The sequence below is a fragment of the Dipodomys spectabilis genome, unplaced genomic scaffold, assembly GCF_019054845.1.
Source record: "Dipodomys spectabilis isolate Male_0828 unplaced genomic scaffold, ASM1905484v1 ptg000155l, whole genome shotgun sequence".
NCBI classification, from domain to species: Eukaryota; Metazoa; Chordata; class Mammalia; order Rodentia; family Heteromyidae; genus Dipodomys; species Dipodomys spectabilis.
In genome coordinates this window covers 4,025,338-4,052,419 of record NW_024870832.1, presented here as the reverse complement: position 1 = coordinate 4,052,419, position 27,082 = coordinate 4,025,338, and the positions used below count along the sequence as shown (strand labels likewise).

The window sequence follows — 27,082 nt, the reverse complement described above, 5'->3', positions numbered from 1 at the left end:
ACTCCACTTTATGTATAAACCACATCTTAAAAAAAATCAGCCAGTTGTAGGGCATCTAAGCTGGTTTCATAACTTGGCTGTTTGTGAATAGTGCAACAATAAAGATGGATATGCAAGCATCTCTACTGTGTTCTGACTTACACTCCTTCAGATAAATGCTTAGCAGTGGTACTAGTGAATCATACAGTAGTTTTATTGTTAGATTTTTGAGGAACCTTTAGACTGACTTCCACAATGGTTGCACAAGTTTACATTCTGACCAACACTATATAATGTTTCTTTTTGTCTAACAGCCTGCCTGGCATTTGTGGCCATCATTCTAACTAAGGTGAGATGAAATCTCAGTTTTATTTTACTTTAGTTGTATTTTCTCTCTGGTCAGGGATGTTGAACATTTCTTCATGTATTTCTTCATTTGAGATGTGCTTGTCTGGCTTATTGGTCCATTTATTAATTGGGCTAAGGATTCATTGGGTACAGTTTTCTGAACTCCCTGTATATTCTGCTTAGTGAACCTTTGTCAGATGAATAGCTGGCTAAGATTTTCTCGTATTCTATCCTCTATCTCTTTGGCCTAGTGACCATTTGCTAATCAGAAGTTCCTTTAGTTTGATGCAATCTCATTTGTCAATCCTTGCTCTTAGTTGCTGAGCTGTAAGAGCTATTTTGGAGTTCTATTCAGGATGTTATTGCCTCTCCTTCTATCTTCCTTATGATCTCCTGAAGTAGTTCCAGGTCTTACACTAAGGTCTTTGAACTGCTTTGAATTGGTGATGGTACATGATGAGAAGCAGGGTTCTGGCTTGTCTTTTCCATGGTAGTATAGCCATTTTTAGAAAATTAGTTCTGCCAATCTGTGAGCCTAAAAGGTCTATCTTCTGGTGACTCCTTTGATTCCATTCTTCAGTGATTTGATAGCTTTTGTTGTAGAGATCTCCCATATGGTTTAAATTTATTCCTAGATGTTTGATTATTGTGGTGGTACTGAGAATTAACTCAGGCCTCGAGCTTGCTCAGCAGATACTCTTATCACTTGACCCATGCCCCCAAACCCTGTATCTCGTTATTTTTGATATAGAGGCTCCCTTTTGTTTTTTTGCCAGGGTTGTGGCAGTGTTTGATTTTTTTGTGCTCAAGACTAGCACTCTACTACCACTTGAACCACTGGTCTACTTCCCATGTTTTGCTGATTAGTTGACAATAAGAGTCTCATGGAGTTTCCTGCTCAAGCTGGCTCTGAACTGCAATTCTCAGATAGCAGCCTCATGAGTCGTTAGAATTATAGGAATGAGTAGCACCAGGTAGGTCTCACTTTTTTTTGCCAAGCCTGGCTGGGTTTTTCTCATGCTATTCGGGATAATAGATGTCACTGACTGAGATACAATCTCATAAATTTGTATGCCCACACTAGCTTTAAACTATGATCTCTTGATCTTTCTTCCCCTCCCATGTAGCTGAGATTATAGGCCTGATCCACCATTGCCCAATAATACTTTCTTGAGGCTATAATGAATATAATTATTTTCCTGATTCTTTCCCAGTTGATTCATTGCTGATGCGTAGAAAAATGGTTGATTTTTGTGTATTCAGTTTGGTACTGCTACTTTGTTCCAAGTGTTTTTAAGTGTTTATCTAAAAGTTTTTGGTGGAGTTTTAAGGATCTTTTATATTATCTGCAAATAGGGATAGTTTGATTTCTTCCTTCCTTATTTGAATCTCCTTTATTTCTTTCTCTGGCTTTATTACCCTGCCTCGGAATTCTAGTCATATATTGAACGGGAGTAGAGAGAGTGGATATCCTTGTCTTCTTTCCGACTTTACAGAATATGGTTTCTTTGGGTTGGAGGCATGGCTTATGTGGTAGTCTTAGTCAATGAGTGAAAGTGTCAGGTACCGAGTTTTAGTCCCGGTCACAGACCAAAAGAAAACAGAAAATGGTTTCAGTTTTTCACCATTTAGTATGATTTTAGCTATAGGCTTGTCATGTATGGCTTTTATTATGTTGATGTATAGTCATTCTATTCCTAATTTCTTCTAATTTTGTCAAAGGGTTTTTCCTTCCTCTATTGAGATGAACATGTGGTATTTGTAATTATTTGCATCTGCTGAATCATCCATGCATCCTCGAATGAAAGCAATGTGATTATAATATAGGATCTAGTTAAGGTGCTGATGAATTTGATTTGCAAGTATTTTATTGAAAAATTTTGCAACTGTACTCATCAATAAAATTTTTATCTTTTTCTTGTTTTGCAACTTTATGCGGTTTTGCTATTAGGGTAATACTGGCTTTGGGAAATTAGTTTGATAGTATTCCTTCCATTGTATTCGGGGGATAGTTTTAGGAGAATTGGTATTTGTTCACCTTAAAAGGTCTGGTAAAATTCAGCAGAGAATCCACTTGATCCTCAGCTTCTCTTTGTTGAGACTTTTTTTTGTCAGTCGTGGGTCTTGAACTCTGGGCTTGGGCACAGGATCTCAGCCTCCTAAGTAGCTAGGATTATAGGCATGAGCCACCAGTGGCCAGCAAGAGATTCTTTACTACTGTTTCAATCTCGCTAATTATTATAGACATGCTTAAGCTGTTCATATCTTGTTTTATATTGGTGTGTCATATGTGTCAAAGAATTTATCTGTTTCTTCTTGATTTTTCCCATTTTTTTTAGATTTAAAGTTTCATATCCCAATAATCTGAATATTATTGGTGTCTGTATAATATCTGCCTTTACATCTCTGATTAGCTTAAGTCTTCTTTCTACTTTAGGTTAGGTTGGCTAAAGGTTGGTCTATCTTGCTTATCTTTTCGAAGAACCAACTCTGTCTCACTGATGTGTTATTTTGGTCTCCATTTTATTAATTTCTGCTCTAATTTTTATTATTTCTGTCATTCTACTGGTGTTGGGGTGGGCTTGTTCACATTTTTGTCAGAGCCAAGCAACTTCATTAAGTTGCTTAGTTGAGCTCTCTCTGCTTATCTGATGTAGGCACTCATAGCTATAAACGTTCCTGTTAGTATGGTCTTTGCTATGTCCCAATTTCTGGGAAGTTGTTCTTTCATCTTCATTTGACCTAGGAATTTTTTATTTATTTCTTTCCCCAAATTTCTTTGGTGATCCACTGATCGTTCAAAAATATGTTGTTCGATCTCCATGAGTTAGATGGTTTTTGTTGCTATTGATTTCTCATTTTAGTCCAATAATGCCTGTCAGGATACAGGAAACTTCTTTTTTCTATTTGCTGAGACATGTGTTATGAGCCTAAAATATGCTCTATTTTTGAAAGAGTTCCATAGGCTGCTGAGGAAAATGTGTAGTCTTCAGCTGTAGGGTGAAATATTTATAGATGTCTATTAAGTTCATCAATGGTATTGTTGAGGTCTAACATACCTTGAAATGTTCTGTCTGGATGTTTCATCTACTGGTGAGAGTATTGAGGTCACATATTATTACTATATCTTGACTTAGCTGTCCTTTTGTGTTATATTTCCTTTATGAACATAGGGCACCAACATTGAGTACATATATATGTATATATACACATACATATATGTACATACATACATATATATATGTATATACTGACTGTTCTATTTGCTTCTTAATGGATTGTTTCCCTTCAGTATGTAGTGTCCTTCTTTATTTCTTCTGACTATTTGTTGCTTGAAATTGGCCTTGACCCAGATGAGTACAGCTAGCCCTACTTGTTTTTGACCTCTGCTTGTTTGGTATATTTCTTCCATCCTTTTACTTTTAGTCTGTGTAGGGCTTTTGTGTCTTTCTAGTAGAAAATAAATGATCAGATCCTGATTTTTAATTTAATCAGTCAATTTGTGTCTTTTTATTGGAGAGTTAAGCCTGTTTACATTTAGAGTAATGAATGAGAGGTATGTTCTTTCTCCTGTGGTTCTGGTTCTTAAAAACAAAAAACCAAAACCCCAATTTTTCCAAGTTAACTCTAGTGTTGCCTGTTTTCTTTTTTCACCATTATTCATCATTGTTTTGTGTTGCTTTTCTGGGTGAAGCTCATTTGATATTTTCTTAGTATTTCTGTGTTCCTCCATTCTCCTTTTAAACCAGAAAATACTTGCTGAATGAACAGATAGATGAGTGATCTCAGTCAGCCTTTTTTTTACCCCACATTCTACATTCTTATATCTCTCCTGCGTTGTAGAGGTTTCTGGGTTTCTCTTGCAGAAAATGATCTGGTTCCTACCTGTGGGAGCTGGTGCGAGAGAAGAGGAGCATTACTGATGTCACACCACATGATGAGCTCTGGCTCAGGACACCTGGTACCTATGGTGGGAGAAGGGATTGGCCTTGGGCCCAGAAGAGGAGACCTAGGATCAGGCAGGCTCAAAAAGAACACATGTCTACTTTGTCTCCAGATGGAGGCAAGTTAGGATTCCCCCTCTCAAGACACCAAGCTTTAATCCCTAGAACCTATGAAAATATTTCCTCACAAAGCAAAGGGATTTAACTGATGAGATTGAGGTCAAAGACCCTGAGATAGGTTTAAGGATCCTGATTATCCAGGAAGCTCCAGTGTAGACACAGGGGTTTCTAAAGTACAGACCTGTCTGTCTGGTGACCAAATAGGAATGGAAGAGGAATAAAGATTTAGAGTATGAGTGGCCGAGCCTGCCAGCACTGGCTCTGTAGATGGAGGAAGAGGGTTGGCAATCAGGGATGGTGGCAGGACTGGACCAGTCCTTGGGGCCAGTCAGCAAGGGTACTGGAGCTTCAAACCCTAGGATTATAACCTGTCACCGACCAAGATGAATACGCTTCCCCTAGAGCCCTTGGGAAAGTATGTAGCCTTGCCACTACATTCACTTTTAGCCCAGGGAGCCATGTTAACCTTGTGACCTACAGAAGTGTAGAAATAAGTCTGTTCTTTAAAATGGTAAAAATAAATTGCAGCCGGGTGCCACTGGCTCACACCTGTAATCCTAGCTACTCAGGAGACTTAGATCTGAGGATCATGGTTCAAAGCCAGCCCAGGCAAGAAAGTCCATGAGATTCTTATCTCCCATAAACCACTAGAAAACTGCAAGTGGTGCTATGGCTCAAGAGGTAGAGCGCTGGCCTTGAGCTGAAGAGCACAGGGATAGCACCCAGGCCCAGAGTTCAAGCCCCACGACCAACCAAAAAAAAAGTGTAGATTGTGTTAAGATTCTACATGTGTGATAATTTTTATGGTACTATAGAAAACCATTACTCTCCAGGAGTCATTCTCCATACCATTCTGTCCAGTATGTGATTGAGTTACAAAATATCAAAATAGTGGAAGATCATACACAACCCCCCTCATGGCTGTTTTTCTCTTTCTTTCCCCCCTCCTTGTCTCATTTCCTCTCTCCTTCCTTCTTTCTGTTTTCCTACCTGGTCTCCTCTCTCCTCTCCCTCCTTTCTTTCCTCCATCCCTGTCTTCTTCCCTACCCTTTCTTTCTTCTCTTTCTTCAATTGGAGACTGAGCCCCAGTCCTTGGACATGCTAGGCAAATGCTCAATCACTTAATCCATGCCTCCGGATCTTTTGCTCGTATTTCTTGTTTTTAGACGTGGTCTCACTACCTTTGTCTAGATAGGCCTACCACTCATGATCCTCCTAATCTCTGCTTCCTGAGTAGCTGGGATTACAAATGTGTATCATCACACCTGGCTCTCTAGATTTTCTTAAAAGTATGGGCAACACCACCCAGATCCTTCAGAGGCAGTGATGAGCTACAGGGGAGAGTAGATGGGCCTATCAGTGGGAGTAAGTGCCATCTGAAACACTGCCCCCCTCCCCCAATAACTGCTGCCACCCATGAGAGACTCCAAAGAGTGGTAAGCTTTCTAGAGGAAATGTGTGACATTTTAGGATGATGCACGGACCAATAGTGTGCCACTACAGACCACTGCTAAGTGTCAAATGGGGCATGAAACTTCCTCTAAAATGCACCCAACAGCACAGTGGGCCTGGAGAGAGGGTTGGGTGGGTGTATGATCAAGGGAGGAGAGTGTTCATTGTATAACCTAGAACGTACATGGGAACATGGTGCCTACCTCATAGTCCTTTCCATTTCTCTGTCTGAGAATTTTCAGAAAGAAATACTGGAAGAACTGGCTGGTTTCTGTAGGCTTAATTTCAAATTCTACCTCTGCTGGAGGCACCAAGGGAAGTGGCAAAGGACAAGTGTACCTCACCGCCACCACGCAACCCTCAGGTCTCTCAGGCAGGATATGGCACCAGACATCTGGCTGTGAGCTCTTTTCCATGTCTGTGAACTGGATTCTGAATCCTAGAAGCCTCCTCTGGATGGCCAACCAGTCTCTCCCTTTGGGGCCGTCCAGCTTTCCTTCATGTTTCCTCTTGTTCTTCCACCTTGCTGTCTTTTCCATCTCTCCAGGCCCTTTGATCATGTCAGCTAGTACTGTCTGGAAAACTTCCAGTTCATTATGCTGACTTTCACAAATCAATGAAAGCATCTCTTCTTTTAAAAAAAAAAAAAAAATCACTCTCCTTTAACTCAGTCCTTTCTTGCCATGAATGACAGGTGCTACCTAGTTTCCTATACAAGTTCCTGCCTTCCATCCAATTTCACAGGAGGCTTGCTCTTATTGAAGCAGCTGGGAGGTATGTGCTGTAATAAGTTGCCTAAAGTCCAGCTGTTACCCAGCAGAGAGCTGGACTTCTCCAGCCCCAGAGCTGGTCCTGGGCGCCACAGGCTACTAGGAAATACATAAATACCATCCTACATTAAGGGACATAGACAAGACTGAATTTACTTCTGACTTAACTCAATTGTGGAGTTAAAGATTATTCTGAACTCAAAAAGACTCAGCTGGGATCGCAGCCTTGAATATATATATGCCTCCGCCTCCCTGTGCCCCATCCCCACACCTTCCCTATGTCTCACCCTCTTGTATTCACTCATTCACTCATTTACTAAACAAACACAAAGCTGCCCCTTGATTTTTTTTTTTCCCATGAGCAATGAATACTCTTCTGTTTGGCCCCAGCTTGGTAGAGGTCCTTTGTTCAAACACAAAATCGTAGCATACACTCAAATGATTCGCTCCAGTATTCCCCAGAGACCCTGGCCCCATACACAGGAGACTTTTCTGCCTGGGCTGGCTTTGAACTACAATCCTCAGATCTCACTTAGCTACTTAAGTAGTGAGGATCACAGGTGTGAGCCACTAGCACCTGGCTCCTAGAGCTGTTGTGGGTGATAAACATGAAAAATCCCTTTCCCAGAAACCTTTGGGAAGTACTCCTAAGAATATGGTGTATGAATAGAGGACTAGGGTCCCACTTCAATTGTACAGAGGCTGCTATGGCTACCACAGCAAGGGAGCCAGGCAAAAACCCACATGTGTCTGATGGATTACAGAACACCTTTTCTCCTCTCCTCTCATCTCTGCCATTGTGGAATTTGTACAAGACACTTCAGTGGAGTTTGGATTTTTGTATGTGGGGGACTTGAACTCAAGGCCTAGGCACTGTTCCTGAGCTTTTTTTGTTCAAGGCTAGCATTCTATCACTTAAGCTACAGCTCTACTTCTGGCTCTGTGTGCTTGCGTGCGTGCGCACATGCACTTAATTGAGAATAGAAGACAGACTTTTGTGCCCAGGCTGGCTTTGAACCAAGATCCCAGAGTCTTGAGTAGCTAGGATTATAGACATGAGCCACTGATGGCCTGGTTAGGGTTTGGAATATTTTATTATTATTAGTTTTTATTCAGACAGGATTTGCTATGGAGTCCAGGCTGACCAGGAAGATGTTACTCCTGCCTCAGCCTGAGATTACAGGCCTGTACCACACAGCTGGAGTTCAGAATCTCAATTACTAGGATGTATGTGAAAAACATTCTAACCCTTACATAAGCACTTCTGTTGTCCTTTGCTTTACAATGTGACAAGGTCATAACTCTAGCTGGGGCAGAATTACTTAGAAGTACACAGAATGATGTTCACTGACACTTTTTTTTTCAGTACTGTGGTAGGAACTCAGTGTTTTGGACTTTTTAAGCAAGTGCTCTGTCACTTAAGCCATACTCTTAGCCCTTTTTTAGTAGGGTCCCAAGTTTCTTCCTAAGGCTAGCCATGAACTGAGATGAGATCCTCCTATTTATGCCTCCTGCATAGCTAGTATTAAAGCATGTACCACCACCACACCCAGCTTTTTGTTGAGATGGGAATCTCACTGAGACTTGGTCTGGCCTTAAACTGTGATCCTACCAATTTCTGTCTCCTGAGTAGCTGAGATTATAGTTACCATACTCAGCAGATGACCCAGTGAAGAACAGAAGCAAAGTGAGTGTCTATTAATAGGGGAAGACTAAATAAAGGGTGAAAAATTCATCTGCCAAATACTTAAGCCGGAAAAGAACAAGGTCAAAGCCAGCTGCCTGTGGCTCATGCCTGTAATCATGGCTACCCAGGAAGCTGAGGTCTAGAGAATCAGGGGTTGAAAGCAGAGTAGAAAAGTCTGTGAGAATCCATCTCCAAATGAATAGGAAAACACAAGGCTGGAGGAATGGTTCAAGTAGTAAAACAACAGCTAAGCAAATAAGCCAAGAATGCATAAGACTCTGAGTTCAAACCAAGTTGCCACCAAAAAAAACCCCAAAGCAAAAATTAAAACAACAGAAAACCCAACCTAGCTAGTCTGGGCTGGCTTTGAACTGTGATCCCCAGATCACAGCCTCCTTAGTAGTTAGGATTACAGGTGTGAGCTGGAATTGATCCGGTCATACAGCCTCGAAAAGTGGGGTCTCGGTGAATTATAGCAAATAAAAACTTCCACTAGGAGAAACATGCTTGCTGTTGTCTAGTCAAATGATATTGGTCATTTGTTTATTCAGTGTTCATTTACATGTGTATACGTGTGTGTGTGTGTGTGTGTGTGTGTGTGTGTGTGTGTGTGTGTGTGTGTATTCAGCCATAGAGCAGAAATTCTCAGATGTAAGCTCATAGAGATTAGGACTATAACACTCAGTACAATTTGTAGTTCAATATTTCAACATTTCCCAAGGGTAGAAAAAAAATTCTGAAACAAACTATGTAACTTGTGGGCAGGGATGTGAGGGGGGGAAGGAAAGGTTGACATTACCCATAACAGAAATGTTATTTGAGGTAGTAACCCCTCTATAGAACATTCTTTTTTGGGGGGGCGGGGGGGGGGAAGGAATTAGTCTATTCTCATTTATTACCTATAATATATGCTCTGGATAGAACTGTGCTCTCCAAAAGGTATGCTGAAGAAACTATTCCCTTGTACTAAATGAGATGACCTTATTTGGAAATGGTCTTTACAGAAACAAGCATGGGAAAATGACAGCATTAGATTCTAATACAATATGATTGGATGGAATCCTCATAAAAATGGGAAATTCGGACTCGGACAGATGGACACACACACACACACACACACACACACACACACACACACAGATGGACACACACACACACACACACACACACACACACACACACACACACACACACACACACACACACACACACACACACACACACACACACACACACACACACACACACACACACACACACACACACACACCATGGAAGAAAAGTGAAGAGATGGGGAAAATGGCCTGAAGCAATGCATTTATAAGTCAAGAATGGTCAACAATATCAGATGCTAGAAAACGAAGAGCAGGCCAGGTGCTGGTGGTCCATGCCCATAATTCTAGCTCTGGAGGCTAAGATCTGGAGGCTGAGATCCTGGATCAAAGCCAGATGGGGCAGGAAAAATCTGTGAGACTCTTATCTCCAATTAACCACCAGAAAACTGGAAGTGGCACTGTGGCTCAAAGTGGTAGAGTTAGTACTCTACCTTGAGTGAAAAAGCTCAGGGACAGTGCCCACGCCCTGTGTTCAAGCCCTACCACTGGCAAAGAAAGAAATTAAGAAAGAGAGAGAGAAAGAAAGAAAGAAAAGGAAAAGCTATCAATCCTTAGAGAGTACGGCACTGGCAACACCTTCATTTCACATCACAAAATCACTTTACATGTCAAGTCATCCAGTTTTACCTATATTGATACAGTAGCTTTAGGAACCTAGAAAGTACAGCCAATAATGAAGATGATAAGAATAATGAATCCTATTTACTTTGCCACAGAAAACTTCTTGCGCTTAAGAACAACCTATTATACAACATTGTAATTATATTAAAAAAAAAATCTGAACCCGTTTGGTCTTTCCCACACTGAGTACTCTTCCTCAACATGACTTTAGGAAGATAAGATATCTAGAAAGATAAGATATTGCCATATCAGGTGTGCGTAGAGTTATTTTCCTGCTTAAGTATTTGGCAGATGAATTTTTCACCCTTTATTTAGTCTTCCCCTATTAATAGACATTCACTTTGTTTCTGTTCTTCACTGGGTCATCTGCTGAGTATGGTAACTATAATCTCAGCTACTCAGGAGACAGAAATTGGTAGGATCACAGTTTAAGGCCAGACCAAGTCTCAGTGAGACTCTCATCTCAATAAAAAGCTGGGTGTGGTGGTACATGCTTTGATACTAGCTATGCAGGAGGCATAAATACGAGATCTCATCTCAGTTCATGGCTAGCCTTAGGCAGAAACTTGGGACCCTACTAAGAAAGGGCTAAGAGTATGGCTTAAGTGACAGAGCACTTGCTTAAAAAGTCCAAAACACTGAGTTCCTACCACAGTACTGAAAAAAAAAAAAAAAAAGTGTCAGTGAACATCATTCTGTGTACTTCTAAGTAAATTCTGCCCCAGCTAGAGTTATGACCTTGTCACATTGTAAAGCAAAGGACAACAGAAGTGCTTATGTGAGGGTTAGAATGTTTTTCACATACATCCTAGTAATTGAGATTCTGAACTCCAGCTGTGTGGTACAGGCCTGTAATCTCAGGCTGAGGCAGGAGTAACATCTTCCTGGTCAGCCTGGACTCCATAGCAAATCCTGTCTGAATAAAAACTAATAATAATAAAATATTCCAAACTCTAGCCAGGCCATCAGTGGCTCATGTCTGTAATCCTAGCTACTCAAGACTCTGGGATCTTGGTATCCACACAGATGTGGATTTATGCCATCTGTCAGTACAGATGTTAAAAAGTGGTTCTCTCAGAATGAATACTTGTCAGCTTCAGAATAATCACTAAGGGGGAGTTTGTGGACTTGACTTGCGGGGATTGTTTTACACAATTCTTCCCTTTCTGTGTGAGGGTGGCGGGGCCACCAAGACATCATGATCCATTTCCGGCAGCACACAGAGCTCTTTGTCATGTCTTTGCTCCACACCCAAAAGCAAAGTGTACTCCCATGACCACAAGAGTGAGGTCTGTTTGGTTTTCTTTCTGATCAATGTTATCTCAAAATACCCCAAAGCTTTATCACCCAATAAACTCTTCCCTAAATAGAAACTACGTTAGCACCTTCTAATGGATATGAAATCTAACACACCTTTCTTTGCCAAGCAGATAATAATTTTGAATTTTTCCAGTCACCAGATGGGGCCTGGTGGGAACTGGTTTGTATGGGGAATTACAGAAGCCTGGATCTCTATGGGCTTAGAAACAAGGCCGAAAGCCAGCTACTATTTCCAGGCCACAGGCACAGCTCAACCCGAAAATCCAATGGCAGCCACTGAATAATACAAAGGTTGCAAGAGCCTGATTCTCATCTTATTTGTGCTCCTTGATTTATACCTGAGGAAACTGAGGCCCAGAAAGGAAGTAGAATCTTCCCAGGGTCCCAGAGTAAGAACACATGTCCATATCTAAACAATGGTAGCCCCTGGTACAGGGTAAAAAGCAAGGCCTGGCACCAACCAGCAGCTCAGGCCTATAATCCTAACTACTCAGGAGGCTGAGATCTGAGGATCACAGTTTGAAGCCAACTTGGGTCGTAAAGTCCAATTAGTAACCAAAAAATCTGTAACTGGAGCTGTGGCTTGAATAGTAGAGCTCTAGCCTTGAACAGAGAAGCTCAGAAACAGTGCCCAGGTCCTGAGTTCATGTTCTAGGACCAGCATGGACACACACACACACACACACACACACACACACACACACACACACACACACACGGACACACACACACACACACACACACACACACACACACACACACACACACACGAGTACTGAGGATGCAACTGTGAAAGTAAATAGAGCAGGGCATCAGCTGGAGACATGAAGATCTGGATGAAAATTCTATTCTTGCTACTTAGCACCCAGGTAAACGTGAAAAAGCGTCTTCATTTATATCTGGGTAAAGTGGGATTGAAGTCCTTCCTACTGAGGCTGTGACAAGGAATCAAAGAATTCCATGGGAATATAACTGAGCTAGAACTCAGAATAGAAATATCAATGTCCAAATGGGATTGCATGAAATTGCAGAGCTTCTGCATGACAAAGGACATAGTTAGCAAGATCCATAGAAAGCCCACAGATTGGGAGAAGATCTTCACTAGCCATACAACAGACAAGGGTTTCATATCTAAAATATACCTAGAACTCAAAAAATTAAGTCCCCTAACAACAAATCTTCAAAGAAACAACTGCCCAGCAAATAAGTGGGCTAAAGACTTAGAGAAACTTCTCTGAGGAAATAACAACGGCCAACAGACACACGAAGAAATGCTCAACCTTGGGCTGGGAAGATGGCTCAGTGGTAGAGCGCTTGCTTTGCATGCCTGAGGCTCTGGGTTCGATTCCTCAGCACCACATAAGCAAAATGAAAAAAGCCGGAAGTGGCGCTGTGGCTCAAGTGGTAGAGCGCTAGCCTTGAGCTGAAGAGCTGAGGGGCAGTGCCCAGGCCCAGAGTTCAGGCCCCACAACCGGACCCCCCCACAAAAAAATGCTCAACCTCTCTAGCCATAAAAGAAATGCAAATCAAAATAACAAGAATGGCTATAATCAAGAACTCTAATAACAACAGATGTTGGAGGGGATGTGGACAGAAGGGAACCTTACTGCATTGTTGGTGGGAGTGTAAAATTGTTCAACTACTTTGGAAAGCAGTATGGAAGTTCCTCAAAAGACTCCACAATAGAGCTCCCCTATGACCCAGCAATCCCATTTTTGGGCATTTACCCAAATGTTCACAACCAAGACCATATTAAAGCTACCAGCACAACTATGTTTATTGCAGCATTATTTACCATAGCTAAGATATGGAACCAACCCTCAGATGCCCCTCAGTAGATGAATGGATCAAGAAAATGTGGTATATATACACAATGGAATTCTATGCCTCCATCAGAAAGAATGATATTGCCCCATTTGTTAGGAAATGGGAAGACTTGGAAAAAATTATATTAAGTGAAGTGAGCCAGGCCCAAAGAAACATAGGTCTCATGGTTTCCCTTATTTGCAATAACTAGTATATGTCTGAGACAAGCAGAAAAGGTCAGATAAGTTGATGTTAGGCGAAATGAACCCCAAGATAAGTATTCAAATGTTTTTTTCTTTCATGCGATTGTTTCTAACACATTTATAAGATTATTTCTTTGTTGCTTTGTATATCCCTCCCCTATGGTATAACCCCTGCTTTCACTGTATTTGATGTTGGTATAATTTGTGGAGGGGAAGGGAAAAAACAAATCATTTAAATAGGGATACAGGTGGACCCATTGCAACAATGAGATGTACAAGTTGTAATGTTGAAAAACAAACTTTACAACTTTGGTGGGGGGGAGGGGCGAAGGAAGGTGCGGGAGGGGAGATGGGAAGGGATGGAAAGGGGAAACAAAGGAGGCAACAATGCTTGGTAAGAAATGTACTCATTACCTTGCCCATGTAATTGTAACCCCTCTATACGGTATTTTCACAATAATAAAAAAAGAAATATCAGTGTCCATATCTACATGGTTTTCTAGAAAATGATTTTTAGTTCAAGATTTAGAATTCTCCCTTTTATGTATAAAATAACATTCCCACAAAGACTATATCCAATGACCACTAAGCCACCAAGATGCTTATTAAGAAGTTGTAAAGCAGGGCTGGGAATATGGCTTAGTGGCAGAGTTCTTGCCTAGCATGCATGAAACACTGGGTTTGATTCCTCAGTACCACATAAACAGAAAAAGGCAGAAGTGGTGCTGTGGCTCAAGTGGTAGAGTGCTAGCCTTGAGCAAAAGAAGTTCAAGGACCATGCTCAGGCCCTGAGTTCAAGCCCTAGGCCTGGAATAAAAAAGAAGTTATAAAGCAAAGGAAGGGCTAACACTGTTCACAAAGAAATGTACTCATAACTTGCCTTATGAAATGGTAACCCCTCTGTAGAAACAGTAAAATTATATTTTAAGCAAGAAGTTATAAAAAGCTCCAGGATCTAGAACAAAAAGAGCTGAATTTCATAGGAAAAGTGGGGAAAAAATAAAACCCTCACCCTATCTTCCCCTTCCTCCTACCAACTTAAACTTATGGCACTTCGGACACATCAGCCAACATTTTCAGCCTCCTTCCTTAGCAGGAATTCAGCCTCTCAGTCCTTTTCTATTCTCTCTGGAAATGACACACTTACAAGACTTACTCTTCAACATAATTGGTTAGAAGATCAGGTGTGGTGGCACATGCCTGTAATCCAAGCACTTAAGACAAGAATCAGTCTTGAAGTCAGCCTGGGCTATATAGCAAGACCCTGTCTCAAAAAAAGACCAACTCAAACCAACCATCCCTCACCCGCTGGCCAACAAGAAAACAACAATACGATCAACCTTCTCCCCTCATAAATGAACAAAATTAAAACAACGACAAAAAACCCACAAAACCACAATTGGCTGGAATCAGAGGAGCTGAAAGATGAATGAGGCTGACATCTTTATGAAGGCCTCTTCCCTTGCAAGGAAAGCTTTGTTGAGAGTCAATGAGGCCTGCTCTTTCCTATTGTCAACAGACAGGCAGAGACACACAAAAAGTCATTATCAGTACTGTTATTAATTATGGATCTCAGTGGTGGCACCAGACAATCAGATGCAAACAGTAGTGAAAAGATCTTGGATTGTCCTGTCTTTTACTACCTGTGTGAACTTAAGTTTTAGGAAGCTCTTTGATGAGGCTATATCCCATTTTAAGGCAGTTCTTAAAAACAACCACCACCAATGTTTGTGTGTTTTGTATGCTGATACTGGGACTTGAACTCAGGGCCTCATGCTCTCGCTGTTTCTCTGCTCTTAGGTTGGGATCTACCACTTGAGCCATGCTTCACCTTTCCCCACACATAGTTTACCAAAAAAAAGTCTGGCTGGGCTCCAGTGGCTCATGGTTGTAATCTTAGCTATTTAGGAGGCTGAGGTCTAAGGATCACAGTTTGAAGCCAGCCTGGATAGGAAGGTCATGAGACTCTTACACCTCCAATAAACCACCAAAACACCAGAACCAGAGCCATGGCTCAAATGGTTGATTACAAGTCTTAAGCAAAAACAAGGATAGCACCGCTGCCCTGAGTTCAAGCCCAGGACTGACAAAAAAAAAAAAAAAAAAAAGTTCAACCAGTTTCTTCTCCTCATTCTCCCTGGAGAGAAAATGCTTGTTTCTCCTAAAGATATAACAAGTAATGCTTTCTACAAACGCAAATGTCATACAAAGGTGGACAGCTGGAAGGCGGAATTCTGGTTAATAACACCATACAGGACTGAACTAACAACTTAAGAACCACATCTCAGGTCCCAGGTAGACATCAAGTGCCAGGCAAACATTCCTGATGAGGAAATGGTCTTTAACAATACTTAAGGGGACAATGTTAGATAAGCTGTGATAAAATATTTTCCAGGATGCTTTCTTTGCCACACTGATTCCAGAGCCAAGAACCAGAAACCCTGTGGATGCCTGACTGCAGAGGAAAGTACTCCTGAGAAATATCACACAGCTGTCAAAAATGTCTTAAAAGGCGATCATCATCTCTTGAGAGAAGATACTTGAAGAATAAAATGCATACAGTTCAAGCACACTTTAGTAAAACAAGACCTTAAACCCTACTTCTTTATGTACATTATGGTTCATAAGCAAAGGAAATTTAAAAAAAAACAAAACACAAAACAGGCTAACTTGTTACCACACTAACTGAGCAGTCAGTAACCAAGTGTTTGTGGAGTCAGAAGAGAGAGGGACTATCGATTTCTTTCTCCTGAAAAGGTGTGGATTTATGGGAGGAACCCAAAGGCACAAGGTATAAGGCCTCTGATCATGTAACATTTATTGAAATGAAAAAACCTGTTGAGAAGATGTACAATCAGGAATCAGGAGAGTGTTTTGTTGGATTCCACGCATCAGGGCTCCTAAACTAAGCTGTGGTTGTCTTCCCACCATACTGCCCAATATCATATTAATAAAGAGAATTCATATCTCGGCTCAGTCATCCTTTTCTTTTTCCTCCAACCCTTTTAAGATCAATGCCACTTACAATCAAACTCATCTCTGTAATCAATTTTACTGAATGCTCCTGGGTAAGTGTCTATTACTTTCAGTAAGCTAAGCGCAATGTAAGTGGAGAAGCCTACTGCAGGTGTTTGCTAGAATTACCTAGCAAATTCTACTCATAATTCCTTTGTGAACAGACAATCGGAATTACAAATGTCTCTTTCTCTTTTCTTGTCTCTAAGACTCTGGACAGGATGCATCAGAGAGTCTGATTTTACGTTAAAATCTTTGGTCTTCTTGCTGTGCCAGCTGGAGCCAGGAGCTGAACCTCCCCAAGGTTCAGTGTATGTGTCTGTAATATAGAGCCAGGGACCTGGGACCAATGGCTCACATCCACCTATCATCTTAGCTACTCTATAGGCCGAGATCTGTAGATGGTTGAAGCCAGACCAAGCAGCAAAGTCCATGAGGTAGTTATCTCCAAAAGAAGCCAGAGGTGGAGCTGGGGCACAAATGGTAAAGTGTTAGCCTTAAGAGGAAAAAGAAAATGCTCAAGGACAGAGCTCAGTCCCCAAATTCAAGTCCTAGGCTGGCACCAAAAATAAATAAAGAGAGAGAGAGAGAGAGAGAGAGAATGTTGAGCACAAAGGAAACAAAATTATCATCTCACAAAAACACAAATTGAAAACCAGTAAGATAGTGCCCAGCACAAAACCTGACAAACGGAAGTCCTTAAAAATGGGAGATACTATTATTAATGGAGAACACAGCATCAATTTTTATAAGACTTGGAAAATGTACCTACTTTGAGAAAATCACACACCCACACACTTATGCACACAAGGGGAAAAAAGCAACTCAGAAAAGAATCACTGCCATTCCAATTTTTCACAATACAAATGGCATGTGTTCAACTGCCTGTTAATACACTGACCTTTGAACTGGGCTCTGGTGCTCATGCCTGTAATCCTAGCTACTCAGAAGGCTGAGATCTGAAAATTGCGGTTCAAAGCTAGCCCAAGTTCATGAGACTCTTGTATACAATAAACTATTAAAACAAAGCTAGAAGTAGACCTGTGGCTCAAGTGGTAGAGTTCTAGCCATAAGCATAAAAGCTCAGAGACAGTTCCAATGCCCTGAGTTCAAGTCCCATCTTTTACCCCCACCTAGATCACTTAGAATCATTAGATAAAAGTAATGCATCTGTTTTAATGACTCTTCCCTCCTCAATGAACCTAAGCTTCAGGAGGAATGGAAATTTGCTTTTTTTTTTAACTGTTGCTTACTTACCCAGGGCCTAGACCACACAGTAAGTACACATAGGTGAATCAATAAATATTTGCTGGATAGATGAGTGAGTGATTTGCAGGGACAATTTCACAAGTAATAAAAGGCTTGAATATATCCCTTTGGGGAATATATGTTACATCTCTGCAGTTTTTGCTCAGGTCTCCATCAACCAGGAGAATTGAAAAGACTCTTCTGATCAAGAATATTTATTAACACATGAGGCTTTTCGGGTTCTCAAGCCAAACTCGGCATCACCTTCTGTGCTGGGCCACACTGACTTTTTTCCTCACAGTCCCACCTCTTGATGCTCCAGCCATTATTCAAGTTGTTCTGGAATGCCACCATAGTCATCACATAATAATAACGAATGCTCTAATTAGGGTTCTCTTCAGGGCATATCTGTGTGACTTTGAGATATCACTATGTCTCCTTTGGTTTCTTCTAACTGAATGAAGCAAACAATGATGATGATAACAAAGATAATGTTCACTAGAGACACTGGTCTCTCGGGTTCTTTTCTGGTAATATCTTTTGTTTGGGAAGGCTGATTTCACAATGAGTTTTCTTTTATCTTTTTAAGGAAGATTTTGTTTAGAAGTGGTATTATCTTTTAAATTGTTCCATCAGTCAACCCATTTGAGCCTGGAATTCTCTTCATGGGAAGTTTCTTAGTGATAATGACAATTATTTTAATAGATACATGGTGATTCAGGTTTCTCATTTCTTCATGAGTGAGACTGAGTTTACATTCTTCAGGAAACTGTTATTTCACTGAAACTGTCTGACATATAGGCATAGCCAGATGTTAGTGGCACATGCCTGTAATCCTAACTACTAATGAGGCTGAGATCTGAGTTCAAAGACAGCCCAGACAGAAGAGTCCATGAGACTCTTCTTTGCAATTAGCCAGCAGAAAAAGCTGGAAGTAGAGATGTGGCTCAAGTAGTAGTGTGCTCGCTTTGGGCCCAAAACGCTAAGATAGTACCAGGCCCTGAGTTCAAGCACCAGGACCAGCACGTGAGCACACACGCACACGCGCACACGCATACACACATACACACACACACACACACACACACACACACACACGAAAATGATAGGTACAAGAGGTTTTATCTTTGTTGCTGTTTTTTTTAATGTACTTATGATGTACTATGTGATTTTTTTTTTTTGTTTCTTTGTATGTTCATCCCCCATGGTATAACCCCTGTTTTCACCGTATTTGATTCTGGTGTCCTGAATCTTTTTTTTTTTTGGTCGGTCATGGGGCTTGAACTCTGGGCCTGGGTGCTGTCCCTCAGCTCTATCAGCTCAAGGCTAGTACTCTACCACTTGAGCTACAGTGCCACTTCCGGTTTTCTGGTGGTTTATTGGAGATAAGAGTTTCACGGACTTTCCTGCTCGGGCTGGCTTTGAACCTCAATCCTCAGATCTCAGCCTCCTGAGTAGATAGGATTACAGGCGTGAGCCATCAGTACCCGGCTCTGAATCTTGTATATACTTTTTTTCTAATTTGGAGAGGGGAAGGAAAGTAATAAAATTCTTAAATAAGGATACAGGATGACCCATTGTAACAATGAGATATAAAAGACAGTATGTTGTAAACTTTATAACTTTGCAGGGTAGGAGGAGAAATTGGGGAGGAAAGGGATGGTAGGGGAAAAATAAAGGAGGGTGTAACAATGTTCAATAGGAAATGGACTCATTACCTTGCTAATGTAACTGTAACCCCTCAGTACAGTATCTTTACAATAAAAAATATATATTAAGAAAAAGAAAAAAGAAAATGATAGGCACAGCTGAGCACTGGTGGCTCACTCCCATAATCCTAACTACTCTGGAGGCTGAGATCTGAGAATCACATTCAAAGCCAGCTTGGGCAGGAAGGTCCATGAGATTCTTATCTCCAATTAACAACCAGAAAACAGGAAATGGAGCTGTGGCTCAAATGGAAGAGTGCTAGCCTTGAGCAAAAACGCCCAACCAAAAAAAAACAGACAGAAGAGAGAGAGAAGAGGGAGAGGAGAGAGAGAGAGAGAGAGAAAGAGAGATTTAGAAAATGATAGGCACAAAATTTTTCAGGTTACTCCTTTGTTCTCTCAATAGTTACAGAATTTGCAGTTTGATCACCAAAGTCACAATATTGGTAATTTATGTCTTGCAGGCTTTCTTATGCAAGCTAGACTATCAACTGAAATGATTAGAGCATTTACATTTAGTGTGTTTTTTGATATAGTTAAGTTTAAGTCATTATTTTTGAGTATTTGCTTTTTATATCTTTGTTCCTCTTTCCTTCTTTATTTGTCTTCCTCTGAACTATTTTTCTTTCTTTTTTTTGGTCGGTCATGGGGCTTGAACTCTGGGCTTGGGTGCCCCTCAGCTCTTTAGCTCAAGGCAAGCACTCTACCACTTGAGCCACAGTGCCACTTCTGGTTTTCTGGTGGTTAATTGGAGATAAGAGTCTCACAGACTTTCCTGCCCAGGCTGGCTTTGAACCGCGATCCTCAGATCTCAGCCTCTTGAGTAGTTAGGATTACAAGCGTAAGCCACCGGCGCATGGCTGAACTACTGGCGCATGGCTGAACTGAGTATTTTTCATGCTTCCAATGATCTCCTTTATTAGCTCATTAATCTTAGTTATTCTAGTGCTTGCTTTGGAGTTGTTTTTTTTTTTTTTTTTTAACACATTCATGTATGTGGGTGTGTGTGTATGCCAGTCTTGGAGCTTGAAACCAGTACCTTGGCATTGTCCCTGAGCTTGTTTTTACTCAAGCCTAGTATGCTACCACTTGAGCCAAAGCTCCATTTCTGGCTTTTTTGGTAGTTTAGTGAAGATAAAAGTATCACAAACCCCTGCTGGGTTCAAACTGAAATCCTCAGATCTCTGCCTCCTGAAGAGTAAGGATTACAGGTTTAAGCCACAGTAACACTCTACCTTCAAATGATACTATACCACTTTATATATAAGAACTCTATGTTACTGTTTCTCTTTTCCAACATTTATGTAGACATACATTGTATAATAACTATCTTTAAACACAAAGTAACATATCCTTTGGAGGTACTATTGGGGTTTGCTCTTAGATCCTTGTGCTTGCTGTGTAGGTGCTCTACCATTTGAGCTATACCTCTACAGTGGCATATCATAACATATCTCTAACATATACTATTTTTATTTACAAAGCCAAATATCCTTTAAAAGATTTAAACAAGAGGGGGAAAAGAATACATTATCCATATAGTTTATATTTCAGTGATTTCCTTTGTTTGGGATTAAACAGCACTTTCCATCTACTTTAAACAAAGATATTTTCACTCATCTATAATTTTAGGTTGATGGAATTATTTTTCTTGTGTACTTTTTTTTTTCCTGACAGTGGTAGGGCTTGAACTCAAGATCTGGGCACTGTCCCTGAACTCTTTTGCTCAAGGCTAGCTCTCTACCACTTTGAGCCACAGTGCCATTTCCTCTTGTGTAGTTTAAATATGTTTCTATACCACAATTTGCTTGCATTATTTCCAGTAAGATTTCTTATCTTATCTTTGTTCCTCTGAACATGTTTTATTTTCTCTGGCTGCCTTAAATTTTTTTCACTTTGCTGGGTTTTAAAAAAAATTTTATTTATTTTTTTTGGGGGGGAGGTCCGGTCGTGGGGCCTGAACTCTGGGCTTGGGTGCTATCCCTCAGCTCTTCAGTTCAAGGCTACACTCTACTGCTTGAGCCACAGCGCCACTTCCAGCTTTTTTTCTTTTTGTTTATGTGGTGTTGGGGAATCGAACCCAGGGCCTCATGCATGCAAGACAAGCGCTCTACCGCTGAGCCACCTTCCCAGCCCCACTTTGCTGTTTTTTTTGGCAATTAGATTATGATATACCTTGATACCATTTTCTTCATTCTCTGTCTTGCTCTTGAGTATCCCTGACCTCCTACGTCATGAGGCAATTTGGAGAAGTCTTGACAATTATTATATTCTCTTTCACAGACTCCACAGATGTCATGAAAATTATACCATTTAAAGTTGTCTCATAGTTTCCTGATGTTCTTTTCACTTTTTTTCTCTCTCTTACATTTAGAATCGTTTTTCCTGCTAGGTCTTTGAAGTTCACCTATATATTTCCTACAATAACTAATCACTATTAATTCATACAATATATTTTTTCATATTAGCTTTATTTCTAGAGTTTGATTTGGATCTTTTTATATCTTCCACATCTCAACTTTCCTACAAACATGGAACATAATTACAACAGGTTTTATGCTGTCAATTATCTCTGTTAATTATCAGCTCTGGGTTGGTTTTGACCAAGTTATCATTACTGGGTTATCTTTCCCTGCTTCTTTTGCATACTTAGTAACTTCTCACTGTTCAGTTCCAAATATTTTTTTATTAATAGAATATCTTCAGGCTTTGTCCTAGAATGCATTAAGGTATTTGGAAACAGTTTGATCTTTTGGGGTCATAATTTATGACATGTTTTAAGGCTGGCCCAGAGCAGCAGGTTAGGTTGGGGGCTAATTAGTCCATGGTAACTAAAATACTTTTAATCATTCTACCAGTTCTCCCATGAGATATGAATTCAGGGTGGTAGGAAAAGGCACTGTTTTCCCCCTGAGGAATTCTAGACACTGTCTACTAGTCCTGATGGGTGATACTTGTCCAAGCTTCAGATGACTTCCTTTGAGATATGTACTGAATAATCTTCTGATTGGTGAGGGGATCTTCTGTAGACCTTCGCAGCATTCCCCCTTAGCAATATCCTCTCCAGTACTTTCTCCTCTGAAGTCCTGTCTCAGTCTCCTCACACTCTTAGTTCCATCATAAACTGAGGATGTTCTCTGGCCTTCACCTCAGTTACTCCTCTGTCCCATATCCTATAAAAACTCTCAAAGCAATGATCCTGGGGCAACTGTGGGGCTTACCTCATGTTTGCCATCTTTTAAAGACTATTCCTTGCCTCATGTACAGTGCTTCAGACAGCATCATTTCATGATTTTCTTTTTGTTGTTGTTTGTTTGTTTTTTGGTTGGTGGTGCAGCTTGTACTCTGGGCCTGGGCACTGTCCCTCAGCTCTTTAGCTCAAGGCAAGTACTCTAGTCCTTTAGCCACAGCACCACTTCCAGTTTTCTGAATGGTTTATTGGAGATAAGAGTTTCACAGACTTTGCTTCCCGGGCTGGCTTTGAACCATGATCCTCAGATCTCAGTCTCTTGAGTAGCTAGGTTACAGGTGTGAGCCACCAGCACCCGGCCTTCATGTATTTTTTTTTCTGTTTTGTTTTGGGCTGTTCCAGGCAAAAGGATGGTCTCTGTCCTTCTATCCTGACTCATATTTTATATCTATGTGTACATGTCTATTGGTGGACTTTTACTAATTACACAACAGTAAATGTAGCTGATTTAAATTTCTTATGCTGGCAAATTCCTTTTTTCTTTTTCTTTTTTTTTTTTTTTAAGAATTTGTGTTTAATACACATTTGGCAGAGCTAACAGGTTCTAACTGCCTGCATTGTTATTTAAGCTGTAACTTACACAGGTTAGAAAGGTGCTCAAGACAGTCTGTTTTTTCACAATAATGTGTCATGTAAGTCCTTTGGAGGAAATTCAGCACGTACCATAAAACCATGTTCATTCATCCGTAAGAAAAAAGCAAAAAAGAGCGTGTAAGCAGGAATCTGGTAGACAAAGATCCATTCAGATTCAGTCATTACTGAAGCTACCCTCACAGAATAAGGAAAACAGGTGAGGATGGCAGATTCATTTCATTACCACTGTGGATAATCTTTATCCAGGAGAAGCTGATCACCCATAAGTGGGGTTTGCAGAGAACCCTGAAGGCTGCAGTCACTTTGCAGATGGGGCTTCCTTATGTCATCAGCCCTAGTCTCTGGAGAAGGCTCCACATTTGGTTGCCAAGCAGCCCAGCAGGGCTCTCTAGAGAGTAGGAAAGTGGGCCAGCCCACCAGCCAGTCTGTGCACAGTCACTTGGTGGGAAGCACAGAGGGCAAGGCCTGCTCTGAGCCAGCTGGACAGCTCTCACATGCCAGTCCAGCAAGCAGGGGCCAAACTGCCTTGTTTCTGTTCTCCAAGGCGACGTGGTCCCCAGTGCAGTTTTTGCTGCAAGCTGGCACAGACAAAGAGCCCCTCCATCGTGTTCCTGATGTGCCGACGCCAAAATTCAGTTCGAAGGCATAAAATACAAACATAAACCTCAGCTCCTGCTGGAGAGGACGTTTAAGCTCAAGGAAACCAAAGGGAATAATCAGCTCAACTGTTCTTAATTTCATCACACATTCCTGTGGTCAAACTACAGAAAAAAAAAAAATCCCCTCCTGGAAGAAAGGAAAGCTCTCTCTTTTATTTTTTTTTTTGGTCGGTCATGGGGCCTGAACTCTGAGCCTAAGCACTATCCCTCAGCTCTTCAGCTCAAGGCTAGCACTCTACCACTTGAACCCCAGCACCACTTCCAGCTTTTTTTCTTCTGCTTATGTGGTGCTGAGGAATTGAACCCAGGGCCTCATTCATTCAATGCTTGCAACGCAAGCATTCTACCACTGAGCCATCTTCCCAGCCCAAGGAAAGCTCTTTAAGGAATCTGTCAACTCAAAGTATCACTGAAGAAAATAAAGAGGCAATGGAGACAAAGCATTTTGTAAATCACCAAAGAGAAAGTCTGTACTCCTGTATTGTGTTGACTGAGCTCAGACAGGTGTAGACTTCCATCAAGTGACTAAGAACTAAGATTTTAGAGTGCTTGTTTAACACAAGTGCTGTCACCTTCTATGAATCTATTTTAATTAAACTGTTACAAGAATTATTTTTCACCTGGCGCCAGTGGCTCACACCTGTAATCCTACCTACTCAGGAGGCTGAGATCTGAGGACTGAGGTTCAAAGCCAGCCCAGGCATTGACTCTTATCTCCAAATAACCACCAGAAAACCAGAAGTGGCGCTGTGGCTCAAGTGGTAGAGTGTTAGCCTTAAGCTGAAGAGCTGAGGGCCAGCACCCCCAAGCCCAGAGTTCAAGCCTCACAACTGACAAAAAAAAAAATATTTTTCTAGGGGCAAGAGGCATAACTCAGCTGAGTAAGATTTGTTTTTCTGACAAGTTCCTGCTTTGGCCCAAATGTCCTGGTTTTGGTTGATTGCTTGGATAAACTTTTAGCCCCTTTCAAATTGGCAAACTACAAAAGATTGTGAACCTAAATTCTGACAAATCAGAACAATGGGCTATAATACACTTAGAATAAATTTGGGCAAAATGCCTACCCAGAGCCCTAGCTTACTCAGCTTCTTGTCAGTAGTATGCCTTCTGCAGAAGGAAATTTTGCCTTGTTGAGTTCTCAAGTTAGTGTCCTTATTCTGACTCAATACTCCAACATCACAAGACATTTCCAATCCTTCTCAGTACCACCTACATGGAGAACCAGTTTTGAAATCTGCTGGCCATGGTAGGAGCCAGTGGCTTCTAAACCAGCAGCACCAGCTGGTTGGTCATAGGGTTTGAATTCTGGGCCTGGGCTCTGTCCCTCAGCATTTCAGCTCAAGGCGAGTGCTCTACCACTTGAGCCACAGTGCCATTTCTGGTTTTCTGGTGGTTTATTGGAGATGAGTCTCACAGAGTTTCCTGCCCAAGTTGGCTTTGAACCGTGATCCTCAGATCTCAGCCTCCTGAGTAGCTAGGATTACAGGCGTGAGCTACCAGCACCTGGCTGACACTTATATCTTTTAATTGATGTACATTAAACTGTACATAACAAAAGGTTTCATCATGGTATTTCCATACATGCATGTAATGTATTTTTCTCATATCCACCCCTGCCACGTCTTTCTTAAACCCCTCTTCTTTTCCCCACTTTTCCTTCCCTTTCTACCTCTCAAGTAGTCCTGACCCTGGCTGTTTTGCTTTACTTCTCCCTAGCTTGCACAAATGGAAGAAAAGATGCATAAAATGCTTTGTGAGACTGGCTAATTTCACTTGACATGACAATCCTCAGTTCTCTATCTATTTTCCAGCAAGTGACATAATTCCATTCTTCTTAATAGCAGAAAAATACTCCACTGTGTATAAATGCCACATTCTCTTCATCAGTTCATCCATCAATGCGACCGTAGGCTGATTTAATAATTTCATGACTCTGAATAGTCATAAACACAAGCACCGAAGGATATCTATAGCAAAGATGACTTTAATTCTGTTGAGGTATATATCCAGAAGTGGAAGCTCGTATTTTTAGTCTTTTTGAGGAACCTCCATACTTGCTTCCATAGTGACTGCACTAATTTATATTCCTACCACCAGTAAATAAGAGTTCCTTTTCTCATTGCATCTTCACATTTATTGTCATTTGTTTTCTTAATGACATCTATTCTCACCTGGGGTGTTAGGACACTGTGTTAAGCTTCAATTTCTTCATCTGTAAAATGATCGACATTTTAGAAATTTCCTTATTGAAACCTAGTCGACACATAAAAATTGCCTGGCACATACTATCTGTTCAAAGAATGTCAGCTGCCCTTACCATCTTCCTAATTCTTCTGTTTCTCCTCTATCAGTATAATCTGAGATAACAAAAGCAGTATAGGCCTAGAGAGTCAAAGGAAACATGTTTTCCCTTATATGTGTAAGCTAAATTAAGCTTACAAACTCATAAGTAAGGACATTGAGCAGTATTCAAGTGTACACAAATGTATTAACTGAAATCCAGCAGATTCAAGGGAGACCTCAAAATAGTATAATTCCTTAAAAAGGAAAAAAAAAATCAAGATCCAGCAAAGTAACACACAGGAAGCAGGTACTGGAAAGAGATAGGGTAGGGTTGAGGGGAAAGTGTTAGACGAATGCAGAGAGGAAAAACGAAGACAAGAATCCAATATATATCCTATAAAATGAAGAATAATGAGGAAAGGGGTGGGTAGGAGAGGAATGGGTGAAGAATGTTGAAAGGGGTGACATTGATCAAGATATTCATAAACTGCTTTGTTAAATGGCAACTCCTTTGTACAACTACTTAAAGATAATAAAAAAAAATTTAAAAGTAATAGATTTAAGTAAAGACATCAGAGCTGGGAAGTTGGCTCAGTGGTAGAGCGCTTGCCTAGCATGCATAAGGCCCTGGGTTCGATTCCTCAGCACCACATAAACAGAAAAAGCTGGAAGTGGTGCTGTGGCTCAAGTGGTGGAGCGCTAGCCTTGAGCTGAAGAGCTGAGGTACAGTGCCCAGGCCCAGAGTTGAGCTCCCACGACCTAAAACAACAAAAAAAAGCAAAGACATCATGCATAGAAAAAAGAGCATGAAGCCGGGCGCCGGTGGCTTGCACAATCCTAGCTACTCAGGAGGTTGAGATCTGAGGATCGTGGTTCAAAGCCAGCCCAAGCAGGAAAGTCCATGAGACTCTTATCTCCAATAAACCACTAGAAAACTGGAAGTGTCAAAAAAGAAAAAA

At 41.0% G+C, this 27,082-nt stretch overlaps 1 protein-coding gene across 1 annotated transcript in view; it reads right to left on the bottom strand.

Annotated features, from left to right (window-relative positions):
* The window catches only part of Galnt10 (polypeptide N-acetylgalactosaminyltransferase 10), a 235,968-nt gene that overhangs the window by 97,173 nt on the left and 111,713 nt on the right, over positions 1–27,082 (bottom strand).